The 26010-nt window shown below is 45.9% G+C and overlaps 1 protein-coding gene across 3 annotated transcripts in view; it reads left to right on the top strand.

Moving 5' to 3' along the window:
- Positions 1-24376: 24376 nt before the first annotated feature.
- Positions 24377-26010, top strand: part of Mgat4a (alpha-1,3-mannosyl-glycoprotein 4-beta-N-acetylglucosaminyltransferase A) — a 113349-nt gene continuing 111715 nt past the window's right edge. Inside the window, exon 1 of one of the 3 annotated variants that reach the window (XM_063267508.1) lies at positions 24377-24469. The gene's annotated coding sequence lies outside the window, so the exon portion shown is untranslated. The remainder of the gene's footprint in view (positions 24470-26010) is intronic. The other 2 variants (XM_063267509.1, XM_039083970.2) reach the window with 2 other exon arrangements.

The raw sequence follows: 26010 nt of genomic DNA, 5'->3' as shown, positions 1-26010 counted from the left end.
ACGACAAGAAGAAAAAGCCACTGTGTGTTCCACAGAAACACAATCACCCCAGGTCTGACTGGAGACATTTATACAAATGAAGCACGAGGAGACAACACCTAGAAAAGCACAGGGGAGGGCATAGCTGGTAAACTATGAAATGCCAGGAGCCCACAGTAGGACGCCATTCCACTCACGGGCATTCAGTGTGGCACTCAGCTCGTGTCAGTAAATTTTGTCTTTTTGGATTCCACCCTCCTCTGTGTGAATGAGTGTGTGTGAGTGAGTGAGTGAGTGTGTGTGTGAATGAGTGTGTGTGTGTGAGTGTGAGTGTGTGTGTGAATGAGTGAGTGTGTGTATATGTGTGTGTGAGTGTGAGTGAGTGTGTGTGAATGAGTGTGTGTGAGTGTGTGTGAGTGAGTGTGTGTGAATGAGTATGTGAGTGTGTGAGTGTGTGTGAATGAGTGTGAGTATGTGTGTGAATGAGTGTGAGTATGTGTGTGAATGAGTGTGTGTGAATGAGTGTGGGTGAGTGAGTGTGTGTGAGTGTGTGTGAGTGAGTGTGTGAGTGAGTGTGTGTGAGTGTGTGTGAGTGAGTGAGTGAGTGTGTGTGTTCGTGTGTGTGTGAATGAGTGTGTGTGAGTGAGTGTGTGAGTGAGTGTGTGTGTGAGTGTGTGTGTGTGTGTGTGTGTGTGTGTGTGTGTGTGTGTGTGTATGTGTGCTGGCACTGAGCAAAGCAACTGTTCTAGGCAGGAATTGAGAGGTGTGCACATGACCCAGCTAGAGAGTGAAGAAGAGAAACTCACACTTGGGTGATTTAAGATAAGGTAATAACAAGTACTGAGGACTCACCCTTCTTAGCATTTCACTACAGGATGCTAATCGCTCCCCTACACGGAGTGACAGCTGTGCAGTGTAGTGTGTAGTGTGGCTCTTCCGTCTCATGGATAGCTCAAAGTCGGCTGCAGTGGGCGGTGGGCGTATTTGCGCCATAGGAATCGGCAAACTCCACAAACAGGAGCTTTTCATTCCTAAACAGCGGGTTGGTGAGCATTCCTCAGCAGGGCACAGAGCATTTATGGAGAGAAAGTCATCTCATTTTAGCACACAGAAAGGACAGGAGGATAACGGCCGTGTTAGCTTCATGTCACCGGGACAAAATAAACACATGGTAAATCACTTACAGGGGTTTTTGTCCTGCTCCTTGTTTCAGAGGCCTCTGCCCTCTGACAGTTGGTTCTGTTGCTTTCGGTTCTATGTCAACGCAGAGCCAGCATGGCCTGGAGCATGTGGAGTGAAGCCGCTCACCCCCTGGTATCCAGGAAAGCAAAAGGAAGAGAGAGGAGTGAAGACAGGAAGAAGAGGAGGGGAATGGGAGAAGAGAGGGGGGGGTAAGAATGGGGTGAGAGAGGAGAGGACAGAGGAGAGGAGGAAAGGGAAGAGGGTGGGGATAGAGATGCCGGAGTCCTTCAAGGGTACACTCACTTCCAACCATATCCTACCTGCAGAAGTTTCTATCACTTCTCTGTAGCACTAGACTCGAGGACCAAGCCTTCAACACATAAGTTTTTGAGGACATTTAAGATCCAAACCATAACAGCAGCAGACAGATGCAGCAGCTGTGTGATGGGGACACGAGAAGCTTAAGCTGATGGCTTCCATTTCCCTGTGATAGCCACGGTATGCTCTACTGCCGTATGTGGGAGCCACAGAAGGGAGCGCCAGGAAGCTGGAAGGTGAGATCTCAGAAAACAGAGCACGTGGGGGACCCCAGGGCCTTGGTGGGAACAAAGAGGAAAGACGTCCATGTTTCACGGAGGGATGAACGGTAACAGGGTTGACTACACGTGCATCTTCATGAAGATCAGCGTTGTGTAAGCATTTGAGGGTGTCAAGTTGACCTGAAGACTCATGTGGCTCTCATCTTCCTGCTTCCTGAAGAGGAAGGAAAGTGACAATCACTGAATTATGAAGCACTGTGAGGGTAACTGCTTTCCCAAAGGATGGTGGCCGTAAACACGACTGGAGGCTGAAATGGGGAAATTCATTACAATAGCCTTTTGGTTTGAGGGTGCATTTGATTATGTAATGAATGGCAACTTCCCAGCCTGCCCCTGGCTCCAGGACCCACAGTTGTCTCCACAGCAGTCATTACTGAGCAGTCATTCCCAGAGATATTCTGGGAACATGATAAAGAAGAACCTAGCTAAAGGTGGGAGTGTGCAGAGGTTCCAAGGTGGAAAGAGACGATCCAATCCACCCGTAATCCCCGCTCCCACGTCTAATTTTAATGTGCAGGGGAAGCACAGAGATTGCACTCAGTAGGGCTGGAGTAGGGCTTGTCATTTCCAACAAGTTGCAGGTTACGCTGAGACCAGGATCACTGGACCCTTAAAGGCCATCTTGGCCAGAATATCTAAGGGGGCAGGAGTAAGGCAAGCGCTTGGTGTGGGGTGATGGAGAGACTGACGGTTCACACATTTCCTCACCCAAGATCTGAAAGAGAAAAGTCTTAGCAGGGCTAAGGACTCTGGGCTTAGGGGTTCGGTGAGAAACTGGAGGTGGTCATCCTAGTGCTGTAATCTTCTAGATTTCAGTTTTGGGTAGGGATGCTGTCATGTAACACAAGTTTTCCTTCTAATCATTTGAGCTGCCCATCAGGTAGGCAGAGTGGTCATGGGAAGGCCTACTGGGAGTCTGAGATGATGCCGGGTGGACCAGTGGGTGACCGGCATCCCAGAGGAGGGCAGATTTCAGATCCCTTTCAAAGATTCCGCAGCAGGAAGTCACGATTGACTTTGCCTAGGGGTGGTCCCTGGAGAAGAATGAAGGATGTGATGCCTTTTGAGGCGTTGTCTTGAGCAAATGCTTCTGTTGGTCACTTACCGACATGGAAGGATGGACTGAGAGAGTTGGGGCTGCTGAACCTGAGGAGACTGACTGTGGAGCTGATATCAGGTAAGAATGGGGTTCAGAGGAGTCTCAGCTTCAAATATAAAGAGGACGTTGGAGGAATGTTGCTCAGTGGTGGCCTATTGCTCCTCCATGACTTTCATCGTAAGGGCAGGAGGTGGGAGGGAACTGGGAGTTTTCAATACAGGCTTTACCTAATTTCTAGGAATGCTGGGAACAGAACCAAGGGCTTCATGCACACCAAGCACATGGTCCTCTGAACCACATACCTAGCCCAGCATGGGCGTCTCCGAGGCTATGAGGAGAGGGCTTGTAGGTAGAGAGTGTCAGTAGTTCCAGGATATCCTCAGGATATCCTCAGGGACAACAACAGTCAAGGACAGGATAAAAAGAACAGGGGCTGGAGGTGACAGCCCAGGAGAGTGCCCATGTCTCTCCTCGCAATGTTAAAGACCTGATGACTTACTTCACCAGTCCCACCCACCTCCACCCTGCACTGTGGGGTCCCTTTGGAAGTGGGGTCCTAGATGCTGCATCTGGAGGTACATGTCCTTGTTTTGGATGAGACAGCCTGTCAGTCATTGCGGGCCTAAGAAAGGACAGACGGAAGGGCTGCCTGTATCAAATCACCATGTCCCCTCACATGGTGGAACAGGCAGTGGGTCCCAACCTCTTTCCCTCCTCATCCGTACGCCTATCCTTATTCAATGATTACTGAAATCATTTATTCATTGTGAACTGCATGATCATTGTCTTATAATTGGTTTACTATCATTTATTTATATTTTTATCACCGCATTAGACCTTTACACATGGGGGCCTGTAGAGGACATCTTTGTTTATTCATTTATAGCTTAAGATGAATATTTTATACCGGAACATTTCAAATAGGCAGAATAATTCTTAACCCGGTTTTATCCATGCTAAAATTTGATTATCCCTATTTCTCTAGCTTCCCAGCATTGTGCAAATAGTCCTTGAGGATGAGTGCTATCAATTTTTAATAACCAGCAAATTAGCAAAGTGTCCGATTCTCCCATAAGTATGTTTTATAACTGTGGGGCAGAGGAAGTGGCTTTGCTCCCTCCCAGATCTCAAAATGACAATCAGCCTCAGGCACCTGGTCATCTTAGGGTGAATGGCTGTTGATGCCCTGCCCTGCAAGACACCTCAGGAGCATTTGGAGCACCTAGGCCTGGGAGATCCTTTGAAGTTACAGAACAGGCCATTCAGCATTGGGCAAGGAAGCTTTAGATGAGTCCCTCCCTGTCCACTAGACCTGCATGAATCCCTCTCCCCAGGTTCTTATGTGGTCAGGAACCCAGAATGGAAAGGGTGTCTGAGCTGAAATGAATTTAATTGAATCTCACAGGTATCTTTATAAGAAGGAGAAATTTAGGGACGGAGAGAGAGCCTGGTGGTTAGTGGCACTTACTCTCTTTGCAGAGGGGTGGGGGTTGTTTCCTATCACCGTAACCACCACCTGTAACTCTAGACCCTGGGGCTCAAATGTCTTCCTTTGGCCTCCTCAGGCATCTGCACATATGGGTGAGCACAAATAAAATAAAACTTAAATTTTTTAAAAAGGAAAAAATTTGGACATAGACCATATGGAAAGAAGACTCCTGAGATTTGAGGAGATGGTCACCAGCAAGCCAAAAAAAGACTTGGGCAAGGGGCTGGGGATTTAGCTCAGTGGTAGAGCGCTTACCTAGGAAGCGCAAGGTCCTGGGTTCGGTCCCCAGCTCCGAAAAAAAGAACCAAAAAAAAAAAAAAGACTTGGGCAAAATGACTAAGTAACCTGTGTTGGTACAAACTTCAGGAGTCTGTCCCCAAGTAGTTTATTTTAGGAATATTTAAGCACAGCTCAATTTGTCTGAAAACTTTCCTGGTGATAATTAACTTAACCCCGTGTGCTTAGTAAAGCTTAGGGTACGACTATATCGAAACTCTTTGTAAAGTACATGTATGGACATCATCTTCCATAAAAATGATGTCCATAGATTGACAAGCTCACGATAAGGGTCTGGGAGGATCTGGTGTGGTCACGGCCACATAGATAACACAAAGGTCACCAGGCTAATCACATCTGCTCCCAGGCTTCTGGGCAGATAACAGGTTATGCATCCCTTCCTCTGAAGGAACAACCCTGTATGCTTAACATTCCTGTCTCCCCAGGGCTTATGTGTGAGCTCAAGAACCTCTGTGCCTCCCACAAGTTATAGTTACGGTAAGAGACCCTATTTCAAAGGAATGAGGCCAAGAGAGACAGAGGACACCCATGAGTGTGTGTATATACATATATGTGTGTATACATATACATACACATATACATTCATATACATATGTGTGTATATATATGCCCACACATGCACGTATGCACATACAGGCACAGCACATTAATTATAGTAGCACTACACCTTTGTGACTGGGGAAAAAAATCTCATAGCTATTGGCTTTGAGGGGAACCCACTTTAGGAAGAGCTCTGCAAAGCTCTCCTTTATATACCTCACTCTGCCCTAAACTTACCCCAACAAGCAAAAAGGCATGAGACAGAGTCATCATTAGGCTCCAGACAGCCCTGTCATATTGGCCTGTCCCAGAGGCATGTGAGACGGATGAGTCCAGATGGTTTGGAGAACAGGAGGTGAACACGAAACTTACTGTTTGGTATCCTGGCTCTGCAGACACCAAGCAGCTGGCTGCTGTCCACCGTATCCCGGGATGTTTATAGGAAAGAAACGTGCTTGACCTTGCAGTCAAGTTCACCACAGGGATGGAGCTCTTGCCTCCCATATCAGAGGGCAGGTGACCGCAGGGAAGCAAGGGCCTCCCCTCAGAGACTTCACAGAAAGTGCACAGACCAGGCTGGTCTCCGGAGCGAAGGACTGAAAGGGAGAGGGAGCCAATATTTCTCAGGTTCTGTCTTCCTGAGCCTCCCGGGGCTTTACCATTCTCCACTCTCCTTAGTAGAAGGAAAAGATTAGTAATGTACACACCGGCAATCCTGCCAACATCTCTCTAACCACAAGTAGTCTTAATCTAAAAGAAAAACGACACTGTAAATGAGACTATATTCTCAGGTAAGAAGGCTAGAAAGCCCAATGACACCTTAGTCCCCCTTGAGCCCCCTCAAAAGAGCCAATCCCTCCTCTAAACCAAATATTGTCTCTGCTTTTAACACCACATAGAGTCTACCTCGTGCATGGGTTTCATACACACACACACACACACACACACACACACACACACACACACTGTAGCTATCTTCAGACACACCAGAAGAGGACATCAGATTCCATTACAGATGGTTGTGAGCCACCATGTGGTAGCCAGGAATGGAACTCAGGACCTCTGGAAGAGCATTCAGTGCTCTTACCCGCTGAGTCATCTCTCCAACCTCCCCCCACCTCGCCACCCCCACACCTCCTCCCTGCTGTGCACTTCCTACACTTCCTACTCATGACCCCATTTTGCCTGAGAAAAATTTTGCATGACCCCATGCCACTAGGTAGTCCATATAAAATAGGTAAACAAATCAAATATTTATGGATTATCATAAGGAAACTTATTTTAAAAGAATCATTTGATATACACACAATTTTTGCTACTTACTAAAGAGCAAATTTGCACACTGAGATAAATGTGTTTATTTTACATAAAGAATTAAGTTTTGTGGGCATGATGGTTCACACCTTTCATTCCAGCACGGCCAAGAATACATAGTGAGACCCTGTCTTGACTCCCCATACCCTTATCAGCACCAAGAGGGTGAGACTTCAGCTCTGTGTTGCCTAGGGGCAGGGCTAGCTCTTCAGTTCTCATGGCCTTGGGGTCAGCTCTCACAGGTGGCAATGGGGAGGGGAGGAGGGCATCACCCCCTCCCTAACACCCAGGCTAAGTCTGGAGAGTGCCAGAGCCTGCGCTCCTGCACTGGCTCAGGGCTGGTTCACCTGTGCCCAATCCACCATGGCCAGCTGAACTGTGCAGCTCAGGTGAGGTGCAGAGCCTACTCTCCAGAGTGTTGCAGCGGGCCAGGGGCAAGGCCTGCTCACCCTCTCTCATGACCCCGGAGGTCAACTTTCTTGATAGCATCCGGTGACAAGGGAAAGAGGTGGTGGATGGTAACCCCTTCCCCTGACTCAAGCCACTTCAAGGCAGAGGAGAGGTGGGGCCAGCTCTTCCTCATACCCTGGGGCTGGCTCACCCCTGCCCTCTGGACCAGGGTCAGCCCTACTATGCTGCCCAGCAGGGCCTACTCTCCCAGGTGCTGCAGCTGGTAAGGTGCAAGGATAGCTCCCTCTCCTTCATGGCCCTGTGAACTGGGGTAAGGGTGGCTGCGCCCTCATGATGGCACTCACAACAGGCTTCTCCTCTCTGCTCAAGTCTACCCTCGAGTCTCCAGTTTCATCTCTCTTCAAAATACTCAAGCTACTCCAATTCTCTTTCTTTCCCATCCCATCTCTCTACCACATAACTTGCCCATTGTGGTGACTCCCGCTGCAGGCTGGCTGCACAACTGGTGGGCCCCTGGGTGACAGTCTGCTCTACGCTGGGTGTTGGTAAGTGGGTGTCTATGGCCCTCCTGTACTCTGCACACTAGAAAGCAGATCTGTGGGCAGACTGGCATGGCAGTCCATAGGTTTTTGTGTGCTTGGTGGTAGGTAGGGCTCTGTGTGTTGTCTATGACCTACCCGTGTTGCGAGAGGGAGGTCAGACTGGTCCCTGCCCCTATTTCACGGCATAGCAAAACATAGGTTTCTGTCTGTCTTCCTCCTCCCATGCTGTACTGCCTGGATTTGATTTGATTTGGTTTTTATGAGTTCTAGGCATAAACCAGCTTTGGCCACTGTAATGGTTTATGTATACTCTGCCTAGGGAGTCCCACTATTAGAAGGCGTGGCCTTGCTAGAGTGGGTGTGGCCTTGTTGGAGTGGGGTTTGACCTTGTTGGAGTGGGTGTGGCCTTGTTGGAGTGGGTGTGTCACTATGGGCATGGGCTTTAAGACCTTCAGCCTAGCTGCCTGGAAGTGAGTCTTCTACTAGCAGCCTTCAGATGAAGATGTAGAACTCTCTGCTCCTCCTGCACCATGCCTGCCTAGATGCTGCCATGCTTCCACCTTGATAATAATGGACTGAACCTCTGAACCTGTAAGCCAGCCCCAATTAAATGTTGTCCTTACATGACTTGCCTTGGTCATGGTGTCTGTAAAACAGCAGTAAAACTCTAACTTAACTAAGACAGCCACCAAGACAGGCATCAAGCCAGGATGAACCAAAGACTGTGATCTGAGCCTGGAGAGATGGCTCAGCAGTTAAGAGCACTGACTGCTCTTCCAGAGGTCCTGAGTTCAAATCCCAACAACCACATGGTGGCTCACAACCATCTGTAATGAGATCTGATGCCCTCTTCTGGTGTGTCTGAAGACAGCTACAGTGTGCTCATATAAATAAATAAATAAATCTTTAAAAAAAAGACTGTCATCTGCTCTGCCCCTGACTGATAGGAGACCGCCACCAACAACAAGGTGTCACTTTGCCTATTACAAGACAGAGGGCAGGCTTCTTAGGGGTTCTTTGGAAAGTCAGCTGGATAGTGTTTGGCTGGGGTAAACACGTGAAGGAATGTTTCACTGAAGTAGACACAGGAGAGAGAATGTTCTGCTAAAGCAAGCATGAAAGGTCACGTGATGAAGTTTGCTAATGACATGCATTTATTGGCCCGCCTTATACTGTGTAGTTGAGTTGCATTTGTCCTGACTCCATAGAGAGAAACACACCAGTTTCTTGCTGTGCCTGAGGACTTAGGCTGATTGGCAGAGTGGTGTCAGCTGAGACAGACAAACATGCTGAGGCAAAACCCGTATAGAGACAAGACCCATGGAGGACTGTGATATTTGGAGGGAGTATAAAAAGGGCTTGACAGAGAGTGACGGAGGCTGATCTCGGGCTTGCTTAGAGAGTTAGCTGTGCAATGCTTGTCGTTCTCGAGTCTTCACTGAGATTTTCACGTCCCTGAGAGGGGCACAGCGGAGAACTTTTCCTGGTGTTCCTGTGGCCCTGGTCCCTCCTGCTGACTGGTGCTGAGGCTGAGGCCTGGCTGTCTGGGCTAGGTAATGAATGCTGCTGCTGCCGATTCGTGTTTGCTAACCGACTCTACTGAACTGGATTGCTGGTGCATCCATGAGGTGTTTGCGAGCGGACCGAGCTGGTGCTGCCTGCTAACCTGTAGATTAAACTGCTGATTTCCAGACAACACAGACAGGAGTTGCTCCAAAGAACCTTTCTAAACAGGTCCATGTCCCCCACCTCCACCCCTTACCTCCCCCGGTCCTGTATCCTTTCTTTTCCAGGGAGGTTTAACCATCATTAAGTTACGGGAGAGGGGGATAAAGGGGGGTCTGCTTCTTTCTTAAATCTGTTACTTAATGAATGACTCTGCCTGGGTGCCTATATATAAAACAAGATAGTAGCGGCAGCCCTCGTGGACTTGATTTGATGAGTATCCAGTGCGTTTAGCATGTGGTTTTAGCATGCTATGTTTAAGGGATTATGAAGCTTAGCTTCATGAACCTGTGCTCCCCTGTCTCGATGGCTTGGAGCCATCAATTCCTGCTTTGTGGTTATACAGCCAAGTAGAAGAGACACTAAATGTCAAGTGTTGGACACACAGTGGCAGCTCAGCCTTTTGTTTCCTTCCCAGGTAACTAAGTGGCACTTTATTTGCTGGGAACACCAGTTGATACCCATAGCCTTGGCCTCTAAACCCTAGCTAAAATAAGTACTGTATGGAATCACAAATGTTGTATAGAATCATCTACCTTCCTTTGGTACCTAACACTTAGCCTAATGCTTTCCTGACCTAGTAAGTTTAAAAATGGTCAAAGGTCAGCATGGGTTCCTGGGTACAAAGTAGAGAAGCTCAGTAAATGTGGGTTGCGTTTAATATGATTTTTGCTGTAAATGACTGTTCTCGGTCTTCAAGGAAGACTTTACCTCTGCGTTCTTTAAAAAATAAGAGAGGCGAATGACAGCATTTCAGGGGCAAGAAACCTGGTCAGAATAGACAAAAGTAAGAGTAATTGCGCTGAAGAAATGGCTTGGTGGTTAGGAGTGTCCAACTGCTCTTACGGAGGACCCGAGTTTGTGAGCAGTCATGCTGGACGGCTTACACACACACACACACACACACACACACACACACACACACACACACACGAGAGAGAGAGAGAGAGAGAGAGAGAGAGAGAGAGAGAGAGAGAGAGAGATCTTTGGAAACCTCCATAGCTCACTGGGGGGAATCAAGTCATAGAGCTCCGGAGAACATCTGTGTCCCCATGTTAAGTATCCAGTCCATTTTTTTTCTTGCTTGGTGGGCTCATCCTCAGATGTACATGGTGTCACCAGCTTCATTCTGGTGGCTGTGCTTCCTCTGCTTTCCGCTCTCTTCCCCTCCTGCATCAGTGGCTGCTGTTGGCAGTCCCAACCCCATACTAAAGCTCCTCCGCTCCTTTATTCACCCCTGCACCCTCTTCTGCATTGCTGTGATAGGTTCGGTTATGTCTGCCCAAGGCCTGCCCATTCTGCATGCTCTGACCTCCTGAAGCTGTTCCTGTGTTTTCCTGGTTGGCTGCGAGGATTCTGTGATGACTCTAAACCCTTTGTAGAAGTGAAGATATGGAAGAAAATGACAACCTTTGATTTACCAAACTTAGAACCAGTAGTTAGAATTTGCAAAGCCAATAGGATTTGCTAATCCCGCAGGCACGCTGAGGCGAACTATGTGTTTATCCCTGGGGGATAAGCAGTCTGTGGTCCACTCTGACTATGACTGAGAATCTTCTTCTGTGGGGATTAGAGAACCAATGTCACTGTTTTGTAGTGACCTTGGTGGTTCTTCTTAAGTTGCCGAAACAATGGCCACTGTTCAATTTCTCTAATCCCTGGGGCTTTCAGTTTGTGTACAACTCTAGTTTGAATGAATATACAATAAATGTTTTGTTTTTCATTTTTCTGTATTATTACCCTTCAAATTCCTAATTTCAGTGCTGGATCCTCAGGGAGCTACATCATTTGGAGCAGTTACTCATCCAGGACAAACTTCATGGTCTAGGCTTGCTACTGACTTCCTCCTGATTGTCCCTGAAATGTCTAGAAACTGCCTCATTATTTTCCCCCAAGGACCTTATTGGACCCAGCCCTCTTTCTTGAAGCTTGGACCCATGCCTTGGTCTCCACCCCACATGCCTTTGATGTATTGTTTGTCCTATAGTGCATCCCGTCTAGCTGACTGGACCTGGCAGGCAACCAGAAGCCAGAGATGGAGGTCTGGTCAGAGCAGGCTGCTTTCAAAACACTCTGAGGTGACCTAGCCACTGGCCATTCTGTGGGGACTTTGATTGCATTGGATTCCCAGAGCTGATGGGTGTTCCCCAGCCTTCCTAGTGCTTGTCTTTTTTGGGAAATAATTTGACCCACTCTCAAGTGTCCCTATCCATAATGACAACTGGAAAATCACATCTGGAGCTTCACAGAAAAGTAAACGGAACCCTCCCGTGGGCTACCACTTATCTATCCTGCATCTATCTATTCCTTCGGAAATACAGCCGAGCATTTGTTTCTGAGGCTGGATGGTAAGGCCACCAACTGTTGCAGTCTTTCCGAAGAGTACTCTGAAACGTATTTCAGGACCACTAAAAACACTGAGCACTCCCCATTCCTGTCCTAGGAGTTCATTCTAAAGACTTGACCAGGTACGCAGCAAAGTTCATGTGCAAACATATCACACAGAATTTCTGTATGGAGAAAACTGGGGACAGTCGAATTACATCAGGATTACGTCAAAAATGTGTCTCAAATCAGCCAAATATCATGTAGTCGGTAATGTATGGCTTTGAGTAGTATTTTTAAGATAAAAGATATTCTAAAATTTTCTAAGAATTTTTCTGGAGTAATACATGGGAGTTGTATTAGTCGGGGTTCTCTAGAAGAAAAGAACATGGCAGGGGGAGGGAGGGAGGGAGGGAGAGAGAGAGAGAGAGAGACAGAGAGAGAGAGAGAGAGAGAGAGAGAGAGAGAGAGAGAGAGAGAGAGGATTTATTAGAGAAGCTTACAGGCTGTGGTCCAGCCACTCTAATAATGAATGGTTGCCTACCAGTGAAGGTCCAGGAATCAGATAGTTGTTCACCCCAAGAGGTGACCAAGAGTGTCTTAGCTGGTTTCAGTATAGCTGAATCCTAAAGGAGTAGGTGCTAATGCCATGGACTAGATAGCAAGAGCAAGCAGACAAAGAAAGAGTAATATTCCTCCTTCCACGTCCTTTATGTAGGTTCCCAGAAGACGGTATGGCCCAGATTAGAGGTGGACCTTTCTACCTCAAGGAAAATCTGGATTAACATTGTGTTTTTGCACCTTGACGATCTAGATTAGATTTAATTAAAAAAAAAAATCCCCCACAGGCATGCCCAGCCACTTGGGTTTTTCATTCCAGGCTCAATCAAGTCGATAACTAAGAATTTCTAACACAGGAGTTAAGAAAGCACCCACCCACATAAAACAAATCAATAGTAATTTTAAAAGCCTACATTAGAAACAAAGAATGGAGACCTACCACTCTAAAGGATATCGTCCCAAGTTTATAAAAAGAGGAAAAACATTTTCATGTGGGTATGATTAGGCCAAGCACAAAAATATGGTTTCTATTTATCCCTGGGCGCCGTAATTAGTGGTGATTTTAAAAATGCATTATTTCATATTTTCTAAATATGCTACAATAAATGTGTTACTTTCTTACTTAGAAGAAAGCAATTATTGTTATTTGTTCACAGCAATTAGGTCCAAACGCCACCAAAAGCCTTTAGCAGTTTCGCTTTAACGGTCTGCCTCCGTCTCTGGTGTAGAGAGAAGGAAGCAAAGAGATGTCTCATGGGTAAAGAGTTCAGCATGCAAAAGGGAAAGTCTGAGCTCTAACCCCTAGCCGTCATGTACAGGGCAGGCACAGTAGTGCACGCCTGTAACCACAGAACTGGAGAGTAGACACGGGAGGATCCCTGACACTTTAATGGCAACCAGTCTAGTCAATTAGTGAGTTCCGGCTTCAGTGAGAGATCCTGTCTCAAAAATTAGAATAAATAAAGGGCCACTCAGATGACCCTCAGTAGGTAAAGGTTTCACATACAAGCCCAGCAGCCTAACCTTGAGCCCTGAAACTCACATGGAGATGGAGGGAAATGACCCTATGTCCTTTGACCTTTACACATGGACCATGGCCCCCTGTGTCCATGCAAACGCCATCATACTGGACCAAAGGAAAAGGAAGAAAGCAAGCAGAAGATAGAATGAACATTACCCGTAGGGGAAAACAAATCCAAATCCCCCCTGAAACCGAGAGAGGCATATCCTTCTCAGGTCCTCACCCACCATTTTCAAAGTCAGGAAACAGTCACAAAGTATCAGGAAAGGGCTAAGCCTATACATTGTTGCCAGCGCATCTGTGTAGGTACTTACTATAGCACTGGTGGGTAGCCTGCCATTTTGGGGTTACAGCCTTGAAGGAAACTCCCAGCAACCATCCCTGTAGTCAACAGCTTCTCAGCTAGGGGGTAGAGCTTTGTGACCACTTCCCCACCCCACACTGGAATTTTGCCTGACTTAATCTTTCAAAGGTCTAAAGCATGCTGGGGACAACCGCCATGAGTTTATATGCACAAATATCCTATTGTAAAAACCGTTTCCTTGTGGTTCCCCTCTGCTTCGGGTTCTTTTTTTCTATTTGTTTATTCATTTACTTCTTTTATTCACTTTACATCCTGCTCACCACCCCCACCGTACCCCCTCCCACAATCCTTCTACCATCATTATTGTAGTTCCCAGGGTCCATAGTTAGGTGATACTGATAATTACTCCCTCATCCCCCAGTAGCATGTGTAGCAGCTTCCAAAATTATAAAGGCTAGCAGGTAGGGGTAAAGTTTCCAGGTTGGTACCAGCTCCACGTCTCCACGTTTCCTCACTTAGCTGTATTTTCAGCGGTAGGGTCTCCCCATCAAACTCTGGAGAGTAGCCAAGAGTACCAACATCAGCCTGTAATGTTTAGGGGTGTATAGGACCCCACTGACCAACAACTCCAAAAGAACCCATTACTGACACTAGGCTTTTTACTTGCTAGCCTGTGGTGTCTAAGAGGAGCATTTTGCCCTAGTACAGGGTAACTGTATTTAAATTCTTTTGTGTGTGTGTGTGTGTGTGTGTGTTTTGAAGTTTGTGTAATGGTAGGTTTTCACACGACTTTATGGAAAGCCTTAAATGTTACTTGCCTACTCCATTATCTACCCTGACCTCCCATCCCCTGCCCATCAGATATGGAAATCAGTGTGGCAGTTCCTCAGAAAACTAGAGTAAGTCTACCACATGGTCCAGCTCCACCGCTCTTGAGTGTATATACCCAAAGGACTCTGGACCCTGCTATACAGAGATCCTTTCTCAACCAGGTTCCTCTGCTGCTCTCTTCACAGTAGCCAGGAAACAGGAACAACCGAGATGTCCATCCACTGTTGTACGGGTGACAAAATGCGGAGCCTTTCTATGATGAAATATTCAGTTGCTAAGAAAAACGAGGTTTGCAGGCAAATTGATAGAGTTGAAAATAATCACTCCGAGTGAGGCGACCCAGAGCGAGGAAGACAGCACTGTGTGTTCTTTCTAATGTGGGGATGGTATCTTTGGGTCTGTGTGTTTAAGTTGGAGAGCCCATGGAGCTCAGGAAACTGGGACTATGAGGTAGCACTTTCAAGAGACGGGAGACGGAGTAAATACACGTGGTGTGGAAGTGAAATGGGGAGAATAAGGGATCACTGTGGATTTTTGTTTATTTGAAAGTGAGATCTCGTGTTGTCATGGTGGCCAAATTAAGGTGAAGTAGTCCAGCTGGGCATAGTGGCACACCTTTAATCCAAGCTCCTGAGAGGCAGAGCCAGATGGATCTCTATGAGTTCAAGGCCAGGCTGGTCTACACAGTGAGTTCCAGGATAGCCAGGGCTACAAAGAGAGACCCTATCTACCCATCCCCACCCCACATTGAGCAAGTCTCCTGCCTCAGCACCCTCAGAGCTGGGAGTGCCTGTGAGTGCCAAGGCTCCTCGCCCATCTGTGATATCTTTCAGTTACACCTTATTTTGTATCTCACCTATTCCCTTCCGATAATAAAGATAATCTATACAATCTTCACACTAGCCAACTTTATTAGCTAAGCTTTTTGCTTAAATAGTACCAGCTCTTCAAAATGGTCGCCTAGTTCATCTGAGTAAAACCGAACAGCCACACCTATCTAGCCTAGATGGCTGTGTCATTTTTGCACATGTCTCGTTTGGCTCGGACATCACTATGAACAGCACTGTGAGTGACATTTGTCACCTCTCCTAGTGTGAAAGGTTGACAAAGTCATTCATTCTCCTGCCCCCTGTAGATGAGGCTCCCAGCATTCAGAAGTATTAATGTCTGCCTGTCCAGGGGAAGTCCTGGCAGGTTGCATGAATTCTCTGGAAAGAGCTGCCCAGGTCTTAAGAGCTATTGTGTTATCCCAAGCAGAACATAGTTGTGTAATCGGCCTTCAACCGCCTACGTTACCTGACACTCCTCACTACCCTGTCCAGTGGAACAATGACCCTTGTATCTTGCTTACCTGTTATCCTAAGACCCAGGAGGGACTGAGCAGATAGACCGGAGCTGGGGAAAACCCAGCTATTATCATACCCATGTTGTGATAAGAAATCAGGAAGCCAGAGAAGTCAACCTTTTCAATGAAGGTCATGCAACTGAGTATCATTCTCTCAGATTTGGGCAGCCATGTTTGGTGTTGGGGCACTTTGAAACACGCCGAGTCTTAGTATGAGCAATGCTCTAAGAAAAAGAATGCAAACAATCTCATTAGTTTATTTGTTTATTTATCCAGAGACGTGACATCAGTGTGTCACCAGCTGGCCATGAGCTCCAGGTTTGCTTGGCTCAGCCTCCAAATGGCTAGAATTACAGACTTGAGTCATCACACCAAGGTAGTATCTCATGAGTAGTTACTGATATTTTTCGTGTGTGTGTGTGTGTGTGTGTGTGTGTGTGTGTCCATATACTCAAGTTCATAGGTGAGTACAGGTACTTACAATCCACAGCATTGTGGAAACAACCCTGGCTGTCTACCCTTACCTTCCACCTGGCTTCAGATAGGGTCTCTCTGCCTCTGTCGGAACAGCCAGTGCTGGAGCCTGGTGGGCAGGCATGGGCGGGTGCTTTGTCTCTACCTTCCATTTTGCCCTAGAAGCACCAAGATCACAGAAGGATACTGTGGCACCTGACTTTTATATATTTTGAAGATTTTAATCTAGGTCTTCGTGTTTGTGTGGCAGCTACTTTAACCACAGAGTCATCCTCTTAGCCTAGGAGCTAGTAATGATTTTTTTACATCAACTACATCAGTTCAATGTTTTTGACCATCCAAAATAAAACGTCATTCAAATTAACTTTAAAAATATTATTATTATTATTATTATTATTATTATTATTATTATTATTATTTGTGTGTGTATGTGTGTATGTGTGTGTGTGTGTTTTCATGCACACACATGCACACTGCTTGGGATTGAATCTGTGCTAAGTGGAAACTTTTAGGTGTGAACATGACTCAGTCGGATCTGTGTTAACCAGCAATGTCACTGAACCGAAATGGTATTAACATGGGGAAAACAAGCATTCCTTATTGTACCAATATTGGATGCTGCAAATGCTATATCCCTTTGCAAAACGACCCACCAAGTCCTTGCCAGTTTTCCCAACAGTTTGGATGATTGTTAATGCTCTCCGTCACATTTTTCTTTTAGTGGTGTTCAGAGTCAGGCCTAGGGCCTGGAGACTACTGGGCAAAGTCTCTGCCCCTGAACTGTGCCACCAGCTCATTACCATATTTTTAAAGTAAGGCACGTATATTGCTTTCCCCCTTATATATAACACCGTTACACATTTACAAGGCTAATAATGTACAGGGAAAACCTAACTTGCGTGTGCACCAGGAAACCAGATCCAGCCTCTATGACTTACTTATTGGAAAATTTGCTTCATAACAGTAGTCTAGAGGAGAAACTTCTATGTCTACCAAGTATGCCTGTTGTGCCAGGAAGTGCTCAGGAAACCCAAAGGACCACCAAGGAGCCATTTCCAACCACTTTAGGATCTCTTTCTTGCAAACTCCAGTTTGGGCTTACTCACCACTGGCCCACAGGATGGTTTGGTGAAACAGCCCCGGACTCTCACCGGGACAAAGTTTTATAGGAAAATGGAAGCAAATGAGGGGTGATCCGTCCTGGCAAGCATCTAACTGAATGTCTGTTGTAAGCTGACAGGGGGGAGCTCTGAAGCAAGACCACATACAACCAGGAAGGGTCTGAACGTCCATCTGAAACAATGTAACTAATCTTTGATTAACTTGCTAGGAAGTATCTAGGGAGTGACTCTGGCCAAGGACAAGTCGTTGGGGTTCTTCCTGGTACTTGGGTGCAGCTTGGGGTTCATCTTTGAGCCAAGTTCTCAAGCATTCTCTCTCTCTCTCTCTCTCTCTCTCTCTCTCTCTCTCTCTCTCTCTCTCTCTCCTCTCTGTTTCTGTTTCCATCTCTCTCTGTCTCTCTCTGTCTCTCTGTCTGTCTGTCTGTCTGTCTCTCTCTCTCTCCTCTCTGTTTCTGTCTCCATCTCTCTCTGTCTGTCTCTGTCTCTTTCTGTCTCTCTGTCTCTCTCTCTCTCAGATGGAGGCTGGTTCCAAGATGGAATAGGTTTGGCTTCTCAGGCCTAGGCTACTTACAAAGTTTCCCAAATAGCCTGTGCTCTAAAAATCTATCCTCCCCCGCCCCAACCCCTGCCTCCCGCCCCCATCTCCCAACCACCATGTTTTTGCTTGAATAGTCCCAGTGCTTTAAGAATACTGCTGGGGCTGGCGAGAGTAGAGGTAAAGGTGCTTTCTGCAAAGTTGTGTAGCCTAGGTTCCCAGGAACCCACATGGTAGAAACAAATACTTGATGCCTGCAAGTCCTCTGACCCCTGATCCCTTACACCGTGGCACTCATACCCTTCCCCCAACACACATACATAGATGTAAAACAACAACAACGAAACACAAAAAAACAAAAATCTCTGAAAAAATTGTTAGATTTCTACACAGACTCCTAGTTGAGGGGGACGGGGCATGATTTTTTTTTTCTGTCCAGTGTTATTTGAAATCTTGTAATGTAGTTTGTAGTCAGAAATCTCCAACTGAAGCCAAGATCCCAAAAGTGCCTCCCTAAAAGCCCAGGCGTCAGGAGAATGCAGTTATTCATAAGCTCATCCCAGGCGCCAGGGAGGGGTACGCTGACATTCAGGCAGGAAGCACACACAAGGTAATTCATTCCCACAGAGCTTCGGCTTGTGATGTGAATTATTCATGGGTTCCTCCACAGAACCCTGGAGTTGAGAGTTGATGTCAGGGCAGGACCCAGAGTTCCTCCCAGCCCTCCTGCTGGGCATTTAGACACAAACAGAGTCCCTCCCAAGTCTGAGGATGGGCCTGTCAAACCACTGACACCTAACTGGCCGCTACTATCCATTTCTCTGTGTATCTGACAGTGTCAGCGGATTCATGCAAAACCCACAACTCCAGATAACTTAGGAAATTGATGTATGCCCTCTTTTCCCACAAAGAACTTTTGGGTGCCATGTAACGGCAGGATGGTAATGCTGTACAAGCGGCCTTTGTAGAATTTTCAAAATTGTCCTATGGCCAGACATAACAAATTTATACAGAGCTCAAGTAATTACACCGATGAAGGCCTTAAGCTGTGAGGCAGCAGAGTGTGCTGGAGGCTGCATCCAAGCAAAGAGCCTGGAGCCATGTGCAGGACCAGCTGCCACCAGACACCCTGGTGTCTGGATTTCAGTGTAGACATCGGAGCTATTTTAAATGGTGAGCTGGACAGACCTATCAATTAATTGATCCAATTTAGCTGGGCTGAATTATGTTTCTCTGATTTTAATTCGTTTATTTTTAATATCTATGAATCTACATGTATCTATTGTATTAGGGTTCTCTAGATTCACAGAACTGATGGGTAGTCTCTATATAGTACGGGAATTTGTGGATGACTTACAGTCTGTAGCCCAACTCCCCAACAGTGATCAGTAGCAATTGGGAATGCAAGGATCTAGCAGTTGCTCAGTTCCATAAGACAAGCAGGTGAAGGACTCTTCCTTCTTCCAACGTCCTTATGTATGTCTCCAGCAGAAGGTATGGCCGAGATGAAAGGAGTGTACCACTATACCTGGATCTGGGACTAGTTTTGTCCCAGATGACCTTGAACTCAGACATCTCCTTGCCTTAGTCTCCTGGGATTCATAACCATTATGCCTCAAGATCTTCATGCCAAGATTCAGGTCAGAAACTTGTATCTCCCATCCTTAAAATCAGGATCATAGGTGAGCCTTTCAATTCTGGATTGTAGCTCATTCCAGATATAGTCAAGTTGACAGCCAGGAACAGCCACTACATCTATGTATGTATGTATGTATGTATGTATGTATGTATGTATGTATGTATCTATTTATGCATGTATCTATGTATCTATGTGTGTATATATGTATGTATCTGTCTATCTATCTATCTATCTATCTATCTATCTATCTATCTGTGTGCACATATGTATATGTGTTTGTCATGCCATAGCATGCATGTAGAGGTCAGAGAACAAGCTCCCATGTCAGTTCTGTTTCCACCTTGCTTGAGGCAGAGTCTCTTGTACTCTACTGCGTGTGCCAGGCTAACTGGTCTGCGAGCATCCAGGGATTCTCCTGTTTCTACCTACCATGTCATAGGAGCACCAGCCACTGTTCTTGGCTTCTACATAGATTTTAGGAAACCCGAGTTTGGGTCCTCACACTTCCACAGCAAGCTCTTTAGCCACCGAACCACCCCATCCAACCCATAAGTGATAGTTTTTCATGGGAAGGAACTCTAGCCTCTCCTACTCCACATGCTTCTTTCCACAGGGCATGGTATTTGTACCAATTATAATTTCCAAAACCAGACAGATTGGTCTTCCCATTTTCTCCTTGTTTCTTAATGTCCTCTGGAGAGAAACTAAGGGGAGGAAGCAGATGAACAGGAGCCAGGGTTGACCCTTCTCTGATAACGTGCCCTCATCTCTAAGAAAATGTGGGCCCATTTTCTTTCTTACGTTCTATCTTCTGTGCTATCAGCGAGTTGCCAATGCGACAGACGCTCAGGAGAGAAGGGGTCAGGTCCGGAAAGTCTCCTTGTTTTAAGACAACATGAGATCCATCTTCACCATGTAATGGAGACCTCACTTTGTCTGGCTCCCAGCTCTCTCCATCTCATGATCTTTGGGGGTATTCTTTTCTTCCTAGGACTTGTTTGTACATGACATTTTAAACATCTTTAGTCTTTCCTCTGCCACTCCTTTTTCTGCCATATCCATCCATCTGTCCTCCCACCAAAGCCTCCTGTCCATTATTCTGCTCTTTCTCTCACTGGCATTCTGTGTTTGTCAGCCCCCTTCTGTAAGATCTGTCTTCCCTGCCTCCCTACCAATGGCCTCTTTCTAGCTTCATAGATCCTGCAGGTCCCCCAGATTAAACCCATACATCTAAAGACTCAATGCGAGATTCCGCACGTGAGCAAGAACATGAGCGACTTTTCTTTCTGGGTCAGGGTTACTCTACTCAGGATATTTCATAATTTCATTTTTTTTCTTATAGGTGAATGCAATCCCGTTCTATATAGGCGCCACAGTTTCATTATCTGCTTGTGAACTGATGGACCCCTGGGTGGTTCCCATCTCCTTTATTGTAATTAGAGCACCAATAAACATAACTGTGCATGTGTCTCTGTAGTAGGAAATAGAGTCCTTTGAGTATGTGTTCCGTTGGGTCTTTTTTTTTTTTTTGAGGACCCCTCACACTGATTCCTACTGGGGATACACCAGTGTGCACTCCTGCTAACAATGAGTATGGGTTCCCAATACCCAAAACCTTTAAGTGGAATTTAGATAAACGACCTTTGGACTTTCACACATGGTTTGTTTAACTTTTTGTCCTTCTCCTGTCACAAATTAATTCCAGGTAACAAGAAGTAGATCCAGATTGCCTTTTATTTCTAGCTGACAAAAGCTACATATTTACAGGATATGACTTCTTTTTATGTATTTGTGCATTATGGGATGGTTGTTTCAAGCTAAACACCTGTCATCTATTCTCTTGGTTATTTTCAAGTATACAATATTGTCTTGATTGTTTGATGTTCTATTGCTGTGTAGAGACACCATGACCAAGGAAATTCATATAAAAGAAAGCATGTAGTTGGGGTCTTATATATTGTTTCAGAGGTTCAGTCCATTATCATCGTGGTGGGCAGCATAACAAGAGGAATAGTGGACACGTTGGTGGAGAAGTGATGGAGAGCTACATCCTGATCCTCAGGCAGAGAAGGAGACACTGGGCTTGACATGGGATTTCAAAACCTCAAAGCCCACCTCCAGTGACACACTTCCTCCAAGGCCACACCTCCCAAACCTTCTAATCCTTTCAAATACTGCTATTCTCGAGTGAGAGAGCATTCAAATCTATGAGCCTAGAGGGGACAACCTTATTCAAACCACCACAAATATATTATCATTAATTTTAGTCACTAAACTGTAAATGAATTTCTTGAATTTGTTCCTTGCATCTAACAGTTTGTATCCTTTGGGTAATGACTACCCTTTTCCCTCCCATTTTCCTGCTTGTGGGCCTTGAAACCATTGCCCCATTCCCTGCTGGGAGGGGTTCTGTCTTTTCTGGGTCCACAGACAACCGAGTTCCTGAAGTACTGGGGTTTGTTCATTGTACTTAGCCCCTCGTTGCCAATGACAACGAGAATTTCCTTCTTGATTGCATTTCATCTCACATACATACTGTAGTTATTTACCCAACTATCCATTGGTGAACATTTGGGTTGCCTCAACTTGACTGCTCTGAACAACCCCACAATGAACGTGGTGGTGCAGATGTCTCTTCAACACCCTGATTTTATCTCCTTTGAAAAATACCCAGTAGTGAGAACGGTGCGCCATAGGGTGGCTCTAGATTCAATTTTCCAAGGACCCCCCCAATTCCGTCTCCCACAATTTAATTTACAGCAGCACTGAGGGTGCAGTGGGATCCTCTGCTTTCCTCAAAGTCTGCTCTCTGTTGATGCTCAGCGGTCAGCATTTTGGGAACTACACTATTATTGCAATAAATGTTCATGTACTTTTGGGGAATTGAAAGAAGACAGTTGCATTTTCAGGAAATAGGCTTAAAAAAAAAGATCAATGAAGCAACATTTGCAGTCATGCAAGTACCAACACACTACAGGATGTCAGCTGGGATTATCCAGCTGAGGAGCATGCGGAGAGTCAATCTAATAGTGATGTGGGCAGGTGGCTGACTACATGGGTCGATATACCAGAAGAACAACTTTCTGTAAAATACTCTTTCTGGGTGGGGAATGCGGTTTTCCATCCATCATCTGAGTCCCTGCCCCGTGTTTAGAATTTGTTGTGTCTAGCTGTAATCATTGAGTCTTAGGGCTGGTAGGACTTCCTTATGTGTGGCTAGCCACCTCAGTTCACAAATTTCTCTCATCATCCCTCCCTGACTTTCTAAATAAGGGAAAAGCATAACATGTGCACATTTGCCTCTGTGTTTTATCGTGGTCATAAACACATGCATGTTTGTTTGTTTGTTTGTTTGTTTGTTTGTTTTGAGATTGTGTTTCATTTTGTAGCCTTGGCTGGCCAAGAACACATTCTGTAGATCAAGCAAGTCTCAAACACATGGACATCTGCCAGCCTTTGCTTCCTAAGTGCTGGGATTAAAGGTGTATGTCACTACACCCAGCCTTGTTCTTAAAATCTCCTAAAAAGACTATCTTTAAGAAATATATTCTGTGCTATAATGGTCAGTTTTCATCCTCAACTTGAAATGACCTGAAAATCCTCTGGAAAGAGAGTTTCAATAAGAGTTGGTCTGAATTAGGTTGGCCTGTGGCATGTCTATGGGGGGATGTCTTAAGTCAATTAATATAGGATGACCTAGCCCACTATGGGTGTTACCATACCCTAGGTAGGGAATTCTGAACTGTATAAAAGTGGGAAAATCAAATAATACAAGCAAGAGAGTGAGGATCCATATGTTTATTTCTCTCTTGATTTTGGTGTGACATAACTAGCTGTTCTAAATTTCTATCATCTTGACTTCATGCCTATAATAGACTATAACTTGGAACTCTAAGCTAAAACAAACCCTGTTCCTCCCCTAAATTGCCTTTTGTCAGGTGTTTTAACAAAGCAACAGAAAAGTAACTAAGACGCTGTCAGACATGTACTTTTGCTCCTAACTTAGTTTAGTCTATGCATTGTTGCCCTATACTTTGTAACTTAGTTTCGTCTGGCAGACTTAAGTTCCAGCTTAGGGTCTGTGTGTGTGTGTGTGTGTGTGTGTGTGTGTGTGTGTGTGTGTGTAACAACAGCATGACTTATCCTGCAGAAACACATTACAGCATCGTCTTAATATTTTCTGCTCTGTCTCTTGGCTTTGCTCATCACTAGCGAGGATTCTCATGACCTGCCTCCTAGCCACAGTCAGTAGCTATAAAACTGAGTCCCTGGCTGGTGCTGGCTGTTCCCATATCTTTACCAGGCTTCACTCTTGGGCCAGTGTGATCCACATTTGGCTAATTAGTCACCTTCCCTGAGGTTTGAAAACTGGCACCGCCATGTGCCATGACTGTAATCACAGCGTGTGATTTTACAGAGCCCTCCAGCATTGACTGGTGTTGTGGGGAGTTCTTTCTTTTTTAGGCACTTTAAATTTGAGGGTAGGGAGAGGATTTTGGGTGGTTGTCAAAGATATCTAAAAGTAGTCTACATTTCTTTTCTCAAGATTCATCTCTTTCCATACACTCCTAGACAGTCTCCCAGTGTATTTAGACTAATTACCCTCCCACCAGTAGTAGGAGAACACAGAACATTTCATGTTCATTTTTTATCTTAGTCATTTTCTGTCAGTAGACAGTAGATACGTGGACTCCATATTATACTTTTCGGTTTCATTTTCCTAATTACAGAGAAGTTTGTGCAGTATTTTGATTTTTTAAAAAAGTTTATGGGTATGTGTGCATGTGTGATTTATATGTCTGTGTATGTATATGTGCATGTGCATGTGCCACCTACAGAGGCCAAAAGAGGATATCAGATCCCCTAAGCCTGCAGTTATGGGCAGTTGTGAGCTTCCAGATGTGGGTGCAGGGAAGTAAGATCAAGCCTTCTAGAAGAGCATCCAGCACTCTTGACCTCTGAGCCTCAGGCTGAGGTCATGGGGTTTTGTCATAATGAGGACACAAAAAACATGAATGGAGATTCATGTCCTCCAGACAGTTTTTTTAAAAAAGCTGGAAGTCAGCAGCTGACCCAGTGCATAGAGGAAGCAAGAGACGGGCAAAAGCTGAGCCTGAGGCATGAGCTACAATCACAGTAAGCAAAAGATGCTATACTCCAGATAGGGGATCTGGGGTTGTATTCATAGGGTTTCTGTTACTATAACAAAATGTCTGAGGCTGGCTGATATATAAAGACTGGGCAGTCTCATCAGTCTTGCCTCTGGTGAGGCATCATGGTAGATGGCATCATGGCAAGGGTATGTTTGAGAGAGCAAGTGTGATGGCACAGGAAGTTAGAGACTCGGAGGAGGTAGGTTCCCTTCTGTCAAAAACAAAACAAAACAAACAAACAAACAAAAAAAACCTGAAAAACCAAACAAACAAAAAACTGACTCAGCCGGGCAGCCAGGCAGTGGTAGCACATGCCTTTACTCCTAGCACTCAGGAGGCAGAGGCAAGGGCAGAGACGGATCTCTGTGAGTTTGAGGTCAGCCTGGTTTACAGAGCAAGTTCCAGGACAGTCAGGGCTTGCTACACAGAGAAACTGTGACTCGAGAAAACAAAACAACAACAACTACAAAACCTACCACCACCACCACCAAAACCCTGACTCCTACAGAACTTCATAATAGAAGTCCCATAAAGACTAGGTTAGACCCAGTGCTGGCTCCTGCCTGTAATCCCAGATAAGGAGCAGAGGCAAGAGGAGTGAGTTGCAGGCTAGCCTGGGCTCCCCAGTGAGTCTCTGTTGCTTCTGAGGACCATGTTCCTTTGACATCACCTTCCACTTGGCCCCACCCCTTGGAGATGCCACTACATATCATTGCCACGATGGGGACCAAACTTATAACACAGGGGCCCTTGGAAGACACACCCATCCAAGCCAGAAAGAAGTATTTGGGGGAAGATGATGAGTTTGGTTTTGGACGGGAAGGGATGGCACCTGGACCCTCCCATCCCCCTCAGGGAGGATACTCTGAGCTAGCTCTGTCAGACTCTGAGCTCAGACAAAGAGGCATAGAGTAGCTGAGACTCCATATGCAGAAACAGAGACAGATGTGGGGCTGGAGGAAAGTCCTGAGGAAGATGAGATCAGAAGAGGCCTCCACTCCACGCAAACCCTGACTCTGGCCCATCAGGGGACAGGTTCAAAGTTCAAGAGCAAACAAGCAAGGGCTGACTGACTCAGAGTCAGGAGGGGCACAGTTTAGCCAGGTCTTAGCACAGCAGAGGGCAGTCCCCAAAGGACTTGGAGAATTCCCAGGAGCTAGGTCCTGGGCAAGCTTACCCACCCAGAAGGGGAAATAATGTCATTCTGCCACCAATGTCATGGGGACCCACATCCTGGTGCACTTGCACATAAGGGACTTTCTATATTTGCCAACATAGGTAATTATTCTCTAGAGGTTAGGGTTGCAGATCACATATTGGCTACAAGCTGCTCTTATTAGGCTGAACTTGTAGTCAGTGTATCCACATGATAGCTACAGAGTCTGAGGTAAAGCAGGGCAACCATCAGGAAGGCTGTTTAAGCTCCCCGGGGCTGAGCAGCATGGCGGGAGAAAGCTCCCTGCATGCTGACTGAGACACCCTCTGTCCCAGCCCTTCCTGACTCCTCAGACCTTTGCTGATCTT

The sequence above is a fragment of the Rattus norvegicus genome, chromosome 9 (assembly GCF_036323735.1).
Source record: "Rattus norvegicus strain BN/NHsdMcwi chromosome 9, GRCr8, whole genome shotgun sequence".
Taxonomy (NCBI): Eukaryota; Metazoa; Chordata; class Mammalia; order Rodentia; family Muridae; genus Rattus; species Rattus norvegicus.
The sequence above is the reverse complement of the archived record's forward strand: the minus strand, read 5'-3'. Positions and strand labels throughout refer to the sequence as shown.